Here is an 11956-nt window from a genome sequence, read left to right on the forward strand (position 1 = left end):
CCCTGCTCTGGGCAGGGAAGACTTTGCCTTTCTGGAGGACTTATTTAAACTTGTTGCTTTTTAGCATTAACACAAACTCATAAATGAAGCATTTGAAGACAGGTTGAGATATTACATTAGTTTGGGGGAGTGCTTCACTGGAGTTAGTCATATTCTGAATATGGCTAATCTGAAATATTGCTGCTTACTGTTTCTTAGGGAAATGTATTGTGTGTGCATTGACGTGATGTGTAGCAGACAGCTTAGTTTCTTGCTCCTATGTTTGGCAGCAAGAGCGAACAGTAGAAAATTATATTACTACAGATCAGCCAGGCTCAAAACAACTGTGGATTCCTATATGCAGGCATAGAGTGCGCCTTTCTTGTTACTTTAAAACTTTCTAACATTATATAAAAATATTTCTAGCCCCAAGCCTTTTTGAAAGTCTAAGCTATTTTAGTTACTGATCTATTACAAACATATTAATAACTGTCCTTTGACATTATCTAGCCCTTCACAATAGCAGTTTAGTGTCCTGAAAAAGACGTTTGTCAAAGGAGTTTATAATTTGGTTGGAAAAGTCCTTTGTCTCCTGGGGTAAACTCCAGTATCATGGCCTGAATTTGAGGATAATGAGGGGTTACAAATAATCATTGATTTATTTTTATCCCAATTCAACAATGACCAAAAAGAAACTGTAAATAATCTGCAGTGCACTAGAATGAAGCGGGAACAAATGTTAGATCAAGCTGGAGGAAGCCTTTTCTATACCCGGAAAAAATAATACCTCTAATTGCTGCAGCTTTGCTGGAAAGACAATAATGTAGGTGCAGTTAGAAAAGGCTTTTTTGCTGGTGTGGCTTGTTTCACTCACAGAACTAGGACAGAATGCTTGGGTGGGTAGTACAAGCTGTATCTTCACTAACTTGTATAACTAAATTGGCAAACTCTTGTAGTGTAAACCAGTTCTACTAATTACTATCCACAGATTATCTAGAGGTAAAATAGCAAGGATTAAAAACAAAAATCAATTTAAAGAATACTCCCAGATTTTTCAAGATATAAAGCTATGTGCTTCAGGGCATAAACCCATCTGTCAAGGATGGAGACTTGGAAGCCTCCTAGGGCATTTATAGATGTGCTCCGGGAGATGGGGGGGCGGCAGGGGGTACACTAATTAGTGAGCTGCGCTAATTAAAAGCGCTCGAGCATCACGTGTATCAGTGTCCCTATGCTGAAAAAGTGGTGGCTGGGTGCATTGAACTAAAGCTTGTCTGACAAGTTTTATTTCAAAGCGCCCTGCTGCCATTTTTCAGCACGGGGATGCTGATACACATGACACTGGAGTGCGTTAATACACATGACGCTGGCTGCTGGAGTGCGTTCATTTCTGCGCTCCAGCACACTCGATTAATCAAGTCTGCTCTAACGCGCTGGATTTACAGCACGTAGGAGCAGCCTCCCTGAATATGTGTAAGTGCCCCTAGTGACTAGATTAACTATCTTTTCCAGATTTTCTCGCATATTGTTCTGAAATTTCTGGTATTGGTGGAGATAGGACCTTGGAGCAGGTGCAGCACTAGTCTGATATGACATCACAGATCTTCCTTGATGGCTACTTATGGACAATGCAAAATGGTACCAGGATGACTGGTGACAGAAAAAAGAATAATCATTTTGAGGTTTGTCACAAAAGGACCCTCACTGGAAAAGTTAGCACAGATGTCAGCTGCTGCAAGTTTACTTTTTTTCAGAATGTTGCAAGAAGAAGAGTCTGGGTAAATGGTTATGAAACATAGAGTTTCAATGGATTGAGAAATATGAACTATTTAAATGGATTTTTATTTTATTTTACTTTAAAAAAAGGGTAATAGATTCTATTTTGATGGCAGATGACTCAACTCTGACATTCACTTGCTTGCGGTACTATGAGTTTCCCACATTCTCACACATGCTTTTGCCAAGAGATGTCATCAAGAGGAACAGTATGTCTTTTGTTAACCAAACTGACTGTCCTTAAATATCCTACAACTCCCCTACAGTACTAGAAAGGACTTCATGACCTTAATGTAGCTGTTCTCTTCTAAGCCCCACCCACTTGTGGCTGGAATTTGCAGAATATTCTGTGACAGCCAGATGCCATGATCTCATGTACTCTGCATAATGCGAGGACACTTAATAATAGGTTTTCTGTATTGCTCCTTACGTGACTGAACACGCCACCTTAAAAAGTACTTTAAAAACACAACTTCTTCTTGTATTGTGTTTTCAAAGATCTTGTCTAGGAAGATTGCACATTACTTTTGAATCCCCCACAGTCCAGGTGCTAGAATCCTACATGAATATATAAAGCAATACTTAACTGCTGGCTCATGCTGGCAGGAGGAGCTTATTAGTGCCAAATAGAGTCTAAGAAGACTTGGATCATCACTCCTGAACACTGGATCATCCAATCTTGAAGATTATTGGCACCTCAAAATAAATGCGAATCATAAAGCTAAAACCTCAACAGGGTTGGTATAGACTCCACTCCAAGCAGGATGGGAATGTGCCCAGCTTAATTCTGTACAGTCTTAAGAAAAATAGTAAGGGAGAGGTGATTTTTTTTTTTTTGCAAAAGAGTAGTGCTAATGGCCACACCCACATTCAGTGCATGGTCCACTTGGAGCTATCACCCATGGCACTGAATAGAGAGAAGCTAAATAAGGAAGGGACAAACACTCTTTCTCCAATTCCTGTTTTAGTCTGCCCTTTTGTGAACTCCTTCATTTCGTTCACCCTCCATTCCTAGACTCTGTTGTCCTCCTATCACTTGATTCTTCCATTGTCTGTCTGCTCTTATGCATTTTTACCTCCTTCTCCCTCTTTCTCCTTGGTTGTTCCAGTGCTGGTACTCCAGACATTGACACACATTTTGATGTCACTTTATTTTTCGAGTATGTTCGGTAATGTTACTTAGCACCCTGCCTGCTTCGTTTTTCTTCTTCAGGACAGTCTTTAGGGCCTAATCCAGTCCCAAGAAAACAGATGGTCTGGCAAAGCTGAAGGGGATATCACCTAGTTATTTTCACAATAGATACGGTAAAGATGTCTGTGCATTTTAAGTGTGAATTATAAAGGGTACTTCTTAGTGAGCTAATGGTGACAACAGTTTTAAGTACCATTGAGGGTTATAGCTACTTTGGGGTATCATTTTATCTTAACAAACTGGGAATGGAATCTCTTTCTTTCCTTCTCTTTCTGGCTATTCAACCAAATCACTTTTTGAATCACAGACTAGGAACAGCTGTCATATCTAAGCATTTATGAATACTGATGATAGAGCTTTAGCTTGTATTTGAAGTAGCAGTCCATCTGCCTGTCAGTTCTGATCCAGCTAACAGATGGTATATTAAAGATGTAAAAAGGACCGCTGTGAAACAGGCTAATAAGCCTGGGATTGGTTTTTGACCCGTCTCCAACACATGAAGGCTTTGGAATCCCACAATATGCTTCCTAAATTGTTGTGCTGTTTCATCATACTTGCATCATTTTGCTTAAATCCATTTTGAAATTACCAATATTTATTTCATTAAACTAAAATATTTAGTGATGCTGCTGCACTGTCTAGACTGGACTGGAGCTGTCCCTGTGCCCACAGCTATCTTGTGGCGAGAGCTAACCTAGGACAGCTAACACCTGAAAGAAAGAGCCAAGTTGCCTCAGTGAAGCTTTCACTTACTCTGGGGTAGGAGCAAACACATGAACGCTTCCTTCAGAGCAGCAAAAGTAGTGTTTCTTCAAGGTAATCATAGGCACACATTTAGTGATACCTGTGTATATGGGGTCACACAAAATTATCAGACTGTGAGTAGAAAAACCTGGAGCACTGCTATTTGAATCTGAATGAAATTCTGCAATTTATTTTTATTTAAAAAACAGTCAGAGAAGGAAGGGTGCCTATTTTGTGTCTCAAACTGTAGCCTGCTGCCAAGTGCTTCTCTACTAGGACCCAATAAAAAGAACATGGAGGTTAGAGAGTAAAAGATTCCAGCCAGAGACTGCCAAAGTTAAGTTCCCCCAAACAACCAGGACTTTGCCCGTGTGTGCGTGTGCCTGCATGCACATGTATTACTGTCTGGAGTTGTGTAGCTACTTTCTACCGCACTGTCCTAGTCATCTGGTTTTAAATGTGGTATAACCAGCCCATGTGAACCTAAAGGTGAACCTATAGTAACATAAATGTCCCTGTAGGGGAGCTTATGATACTCCCCAGCCCTGGTGCCTGGGACATAGACTCTAGTCTGGGAAAGGGAGGGGGCTCCTTGTATACTGCAGCTTTGGCTTTTTTGGGTATATCCAGCTGACTGAGAAGCCTAGGGCCTGCTTTAGCTTAACTTTGTCTAGGATGGAGATCAGCCCTGCGCTGTGCTGAAACTCGGCTCAAGGGAATACAATGATGGCTTTAAGCTATCTTCATACCTTCCTTCCCAGCATGGACTCTGCAAATCGGGTCCAATCCAGATCTGACGCATAGATTTTAATTCTACCTTCCCACATAATTTTCACATGACTCCTGTCTCACACTCGCATTGTAAGATGAAAAATACGTCACTGACCTAACAAGAGAGGGGAGTGGGCCTTAGGTACACTGGTTAGACAATGCACAATGACTGTATCATTCTGCTCAGTGGGAGGAACCACTGCTCTTCTGCATTGCTGTAAAAAAAGTGGATCCTAAAATCTAGTGTCTAGTTGTACAGGTAAGCTCCAAAATAAGTGAGTGGTGTCTCCAAAGTGCTGAGCACTTGGTAGCTTGGATTCAAATTGATGGGAAGTTTGAAGGGCAAGGACCAAAAAGGGATCCGGGCCACGTCAGTGCCATATGTTTCAATGCTAGCTTTTAGGTGCTTGGAGTAGAATCCAGAACCCAGTGTGGGGCTGCTTTACGGCACACGGAGAGTGAGAGAGGTGCCTCAACTGGATCCACAGGAAGCTGCCTAATGTCAGGACACTCAGATATGAGCAGCCTAGAGCTATGCAGCAGGGAAATGCTGAGCACAGGGGTGTGCCTAAAATGCTGTTCTTCTTTGGGGCTTTATTGCTTTGCTTTGAGCAGTGGGAAGGCACCTCTGTCCAGTCAGGACCCAAAGCACAGATCCTGCTTTTGGAGGGAGCTGCTATGACACTTCCTTTCAAAACAGAGTAGAGATGCTCTCTCTCCCTCTTTTTTTTAAAACTTTTTGAAACAAGTGGTGTTGTGATTGTGCCACCAGATCACTCATTCAGAATGGGGAAGAAGTGTGCTGCCAGACTAATTCCAGTACCTGAGATAGCTCAAGTATCTCAACATTACACTGCAGCTGCAATATAGGCATTCCCAAAGTATTCATTGGGGATTAGCTACTGCCCTTCTCTATGTCCCCATAGCTACTGGAAGCCAGTGGGCCGAGTGGGGGAGCTGTCAACACAAATCATATCCTTCAACACCTCATTCTTCCTACAAGGACTAGGGGCAAAGTAACTGGGGGTATGAAATCCACTAGACAACCTAAAAGTCAAGCACTGTCGTGCCTAAATCCCTTTTCTAAATCTAGCCCTTGATATTAGTAGTACTAAACAAATTGAAAAGAAGACTTTCCTCAAATATCAGAGAAGGGGCTTGGGGAGGGGCATATATATGAACGGAGGAAGTAGGGTTTACCTTACCTAGGGTACTCCTTACATTAGGTGAATGTGGAGACAATGAGGAAATTAATTATTGCCACAGTTATTGAAGTCTTATTGTTCATATTGTCAGTGTTAGCTTCTTGGTCATCTGATACAAAATGCACTTACTGGATCAAGAGAGACTAAATGCAGAAGTTTTGACGAACCCAGGGTGGTTTAGCCTTGCCTTCCAAGAACAGCTCATAATCCTCTGTGAAAGAGGAATCTTAGAATTGAACTAAGCAAAAATTGGGCCATCCTGGAAAGGAAAAATATACATCAGCCAGACTCCCCACGTGTAATTATGCACAGTTTGGCAAGTGACATTTAGTTCTGTCTCAAGGGAAGCCCTTAGCTGCTGAGTCCATTCTTATTCACACTGTTCCCTCCAGGTCAAACCAGAGGTCATCCACAAGGCAGAATAGGAAAGTTCTCATTGTGGTTGTTAGTGGATAAAGAGGACTTTGATTTCTGTGCTTTCCATTCAGTCTTGGCATGATGACACTGAAAGCCTGAGCAGCATTGAATAAGGAGAACTGCGGAGACAGAAAGAGATGCCTATGACGTGGTTATATTATAAAAGCGAGTTATCGTTCTGTTGTATTAAATTTCCACTGTGCACTTCTTTGCAGACCTTAAAACTATTGTAGAGATAAAACCTAGGCACAGAGTGTGTGTGAACATACAGGAAAGTTTATAACTCAGTAGCAATCAAAATTAGACTTGACAGGCCAGACTAAGCCTTAGCTCTGAGCTTTCTTTTGTGTTGTTAGAAATTTAGGGAGAAAGTGGGATAACAGTCTTCCTCTCTGCATCATTTTCTGGTATTGTTACCAACTGTTTATTGAATGCTGATGTGATGACATTTCCTTCAGCAAGGTTTCCCATATCATTCAAATTTGGAAAATCCAATTCATACAGTATGCAATATGGTGCCTATAGTTTCCTATCCAAAGTAGACTGCTTTTATTTATAATTCCCAACTGGGAAACTTTTATAGATGACTTAAAAGGCATGAAACCAGTTCAAGTTTGAATTGCAACTATGTAGTCAGACTGTATCCAATATGATTTAGTCATAACAATAGAGAAAAGAGATGGGACATCCTTTATTTGCAGCCTTTACTGTACAGTCTAACACATTTGCCTAACCAAGTACTGTAAATGCTATCTTTGGCCTTTATCCAAACCACTGTCTGCATGTAATACTTGGTTATGTCATATAAAAATGACAGAGCATTTACCATAAAATTCTACTTACATTATTTGAACTAAAAGGCCTCCTGCCAAAAGTGGGTTTAATATTTAATCATAACAGAAAAGGAATCATTTTTCATGGGAGTTGGATAAAATTTATAGGATCTCAATGAAAATTTCTATTGTAAGTAAAAGATTAAAGTACTTGTTAATATAGGGTTTTGCTATGAAGCACTGAACTGTATGTACTTATTTAGCAGAAAATTGCATCTGTAATCCTGAGAGAAAATATTTATCCTAATCCAAAACAACATTTATCTGTGGGCCTCGACAAACCTTAATTTAGCAACAGCCAGCCTCAGAAGTAGAGAATTATTTTTTTTGTGTGTGTTTAACTGATAAGGAAGCTGAGACATGAGATGTAAGGGTCTGATCTAAGAGGGACTTGGGTGCCACAAGGATGTATTATTGCCTTTCTTCTAGGCATAGGATCATAGAAAAGTAGGGCTGCAATAGGCCTCATCAGGTCATCTTGTCCAACCCCTTTCAAGGCAGGATCATCTCTGACTAAACCATCCCAGGCAAGTGTTTGTCCAATGTAGTCTTGAAAATTTCCAAGGATGGAGATTCCACAACCTCTCTGGGTAGCCTGTTTCAATGTTTGACCATCCTTATAGTCAAAAAGTTCCTCCCAATTGCCAACCTAAATTTCCTCTGCTCCAGTTTTAGACCTCTGCTTGTAGCCCTGTCCCATAAGGCCACAGAGAAAGGCCCATCTCCACCCTCTCTATATCACCGCTCAGTTATTTGAAGACTGTTATCAAGTCTCTCCTCACTCTTTTTGCCAGACTAAATAAGCCTCTTTATAAGCTTTGCTTCCCAGGTACTTATCATTTTTGTAGTTCTGCTGGACTCTCTTCAGTCTGTCCACATCCATCTTGAAGTTTGGGGCCCCAAATTGGACTTAGTACTCCAGATATAGCTTCAACAGTGCTAAATGGACTGGAAGAATCACTTCCCTTGATTTCCAAGTGACGCTTCTGTTAATACAACCCAGGATGTTGTTTTTGCAACAAGAGCACGCTGCTGGCTCATATTCAGCTTATGAACTACTTTAACACTCAGGTCCTTCTCTGCAGTATTTCAGCTTTGCTAGTCATTCCCCAGCCTGTATTTGTGCATGCAATTATTTTGTCCTAAGTGCAGGACTTTGCATTTATCCTTGTTGAATCTCATCTGCCCTAGCGCTGTCCTCTAGAGTATCTGCAACTCCACCCAATTTATGTCATCCCAAAATCTGCTAAGTGTGCACTCAATGCCATTATCCAAAATATTAATGGATATATTAAACAATACTAGATCCAGGACAGGCCCCTGGGAACCTGTCACTCCTCTCAACTAGACATTGAGCCATTGATGGCTACTTGCTGAGTATGATGATCCAACCAGCTATATATTCACCTTCCAATACTTGCATCTAATCTATATTTTGTTAATGACAATGTTGTGGGAGAAGGTGTTAAAAGCCTTGATAAAATCAAAGTATATCATATCCACTGTTCTCTTTCCACCTCTTCCCCCACCCCTGAATCCATGGAGCCTGCCCCCTTATAGAAGGAAATAAGGTTGGTCAGGCATGACTTGGTCTTGCTGAATCCATGCTGGACGTTCCTGATCACCTTGTTCTCCTGTAGGGGCTTTACAGTAGATTCGTTGAGGACCTGCTTCATGATTTTTCTAGGTATCGAGGCATCTCTGAATGGGATCCAAAATAGCCAGCAGCCTGGCTGTGGAGCCATCTAAGGCCAGCACATTTCAACAGGGCACAGCCTAAAAGTCAGGGGTGGGCAAAATACAGCCTGTGGGCCGGATCTGTCCCATGAGGCCATTCTATCTGGCCTGTGGGGCCCCCTAAAAAATGTAGAAAATTAATATTTCTCTGCCCTTGGTTCCTGTCAAAAATGACAGGACCCAAGGGCAGTAGGACCCAAGGGAAGCCTGGCAGGCTTCAACAATTATGGGGCCGCCTGGCCCTGCCCCCCAGCCGGAAGCCCCAGCTGGGGCTTCTGGCCTGGGAGCACGTGGCTGCCCCACGCTGGAACCTCAGGTAAGGGTGGGGGGGAGAAGGGCAGGGGTACCCCAGGCAGAGAAGGAGCACAGGGTGAGGGGAAGCTGGCAGCCGCTTGTAGCCCACGTGGGGCTGCCTGTGCCTGCTCCATACAGCCCTGCATGGGCTGCGAGCGCCTGCAGCAGGGAGCGCTGGCCATGGGGTGGGCGAGGGGCTGCTTTTCCCTGCACTCAGCACCAGCTTCTTCCCTGCCAGCAAGCAGGGGGTCGGGGCTGTGCACTGCCTCCCGCCTGTACTGCAGGGCTGGGGGGCACTAGGAGTGAGTGGGCAGTGAGCAAGTGGGAGCACAGGGCCCGCACTGGTGCCCCAGGGTCAGCGCCAGTGGGGGCCCACAGCAGGGTGGCAGGAGCATGGGGTCCCAGCTGGCTTGGGCTTTATGGAGCCAGGCCAGCTCTCCCCTCCCTGCTGGTGCAGCCCAGCCTGGCTCCACAGACCCTTGCCACCCTGTGTCCCGCTTTAGGCCCCATCAGTGATGGCCCTGGGACATTGGTACCAAGACACTGGGACATTGGTCCCAAGATGGTGACCAGGGGGCAGGACACCTGTCAAGGGGCGGGGCTACCCATGCGGCCCTCCACAGCCTGCCAAAACTGGGTAAGCGGCCCTCCACCTGAAATAATTGCCTGCCCCTGCTATAAGTATTAAGATGAGGAACACTGAGCATATGTATGTGTCTTAATCCTAGAGAAGGGTGGGATTTTAGGTTCCTTGGACAGGGCTTCAGGGAGACGTTTCCTTCCATTCAGGATTTGGGCCTATGACTCTTTTTGCAAAACCTTAGCAGAGGTCACTCTTTTTGGAGGTGGTGTTGCTCTCCATTTATACAGTGTTCTAGGGGTCAAAATACTCAAACCTGGGTTTCTCTCATGCTGGATAATTTCCATGTCTGAGAGGATTTAAATTCCCAAGCTCCCATTGCCCAAACTGCAAGGCTGTGTTGGGGTGAAGGCAAATTCTTTGCCTCCTTTTAAAACTATTTGACTGAGCACAATTTAATATCCCTGGGGCCAGAAAAAGGAAACATGAGTCTTTTGCCAACCACTCTTCCAGATGAGTGGTTGAAGCCCTCATCTGGAAGAGGGGAGTCCTATATTCTAGACCCTGTTTCAAGAACTATTTTATGTCATGTAAAATACATGAGAACACCTTGGAGGAGAGACTGGGATCCAGGATTTGGGCATAAATGTTCTAACAGCTAGGAAGAAGGCTTAGCTTCTGGACTGAGAAGCTAATGTGGCTGAGGTGTGTAAGGCATAAAGCTTTTCAGCAATTTCACCGCTGCGGCACTTCTGTGCTAGCACAGGAGAACTTTAGGAGCCAGGGACACTTTAAGTGTTAATAAAACTTATATGTCTTTAATATAACATATCTGTTATGCTGCAGAGTAGTTCCATTTTACATGGTTACATCAATAAGAGCACGAGTAGAATCTTTAAACTCTGGAGTTTAGTTTGTCTTGTCCATCTAGTACAGGATATTCAAGACCTCTTTGTCATCTAATTCTGCTTTCATTGAAGTAAACAAGAGTTTTATTGCTGACTTCAACAGGAGCTCCCTCATGTTACTGTAGAAAGTTGCAGACTAATAAAATTTAACAGTGCTACTAGCTATTTCCCTGGTAGCAACTTAACCATTCTTAAGAGGGTCAACTTTGAGCCTGTTAACTTTTCAGGTTCATGGATTAACAAGACAATGAGAAAATAATTGTATAGTTAATAGGTGTCTTTAATAGGTTTAATAGGTGTCTTTAAGAATACTGACACAAATTTAAAATATATATTTTTAGGCTCATCTTCTGAGCTAAAATCTACCATTGAAAAAGTGGAATTGAGTCTACTTTTTAAAAAATAGACTAATAGTTGTACTAGAGATACAAATGTGACAATTTGTATACAACTTTTAAGTAAACTTATTTTGCTTTATACATTGGAATGTTTTCATAAGATTGCATATACTATCAGAAGTCAGAGGGTAGATTGTACAATAACAAAAGAGTTGCAATGCCATTCTAACCTTTCAATATGTTTCCAATGAAAAGGTAGTTTGGTAAAGGCTAGAATTTCTGAAGAAGCCTTGAAAGCCCACAAAAATTTTCAGCTCATATCCTTTAGCACCTTTGGGAAAAAGTCACTTGGAAGATTCTAGTGCCTGTGTTTTCCTCCTCAACCCCACCTCTGTGACAATCCTAACTGAACAGCATATACAATGGGGAATATGTATTTCTCATCCTAGAAAGCTTGCAGGTGGTTCTATCAATTACTGGTTAAAATGCTTTGGCAGATAATGGATAGGGTCATTTTTAAAAGCATCACTTTTTAGGCAGATTGCTACTTGTTCATTTAGACAAAAATGTACACTATTGTTCTTTTTAATATGATAGCTGTATGCATTGAAGGAAGTAACACTTTTAATGTCAGGGCAGTACTTTTTGAGTTGGTACAAAGCAGCGATTGCTGTGGAATTACTTGTAATGTAGAAAATAGAAAAATACTATAAGTCAAAATTATATTTACTTAGAAATGGTGCAGGACTGGCATTCTAAAATAAACAGTTTATGATTCATGGTGTAACTGGCAAGGAGAACAGGCACTTTAAACTGAGAAACTCTTAGACTTCGCCATGGCTCCATACAGGATCTTCAGAGCTGAGATGTTCGCTTTGCAAGCATATTATTTTCTAGGAAAAGCTGTTTACTAGGGTTTTGCCCATTCTAGACAAATAAGCATGCATTGTTCAGTTAGAGCATAAAGGTCACACAACATTCTTAGTGGATCAGATGCATTTTTACATGACCAAATGTATCGGAGAATCTTCTGTTTTTTCTTATCATCATGAATTTGCAAGGTGTTTCTTAAAGTCTTTATGTCCTGTTAACTTCTTGGGTGCATGAAGGCACCCTGCATACACCCTGCAGGAGTTTGGCAACGGAAAAGCCTGAGACTTCTAGCCTTCATTAAAAGTAAGG

Source organism: Alligator mississippiensis, chromosome 1, assembly GCF_030867095.1.
Source record: "Alligator mississippiensis isolate rAllMis1 chromosome 1, rAllMis1, whole genome shotgun sequence".
Taxonomy (NCBI): Eukaryota; Metazoa; Chordata; order Crocodylia; family Alligatoridae; genus Alligator; species Alligator mississippiensis.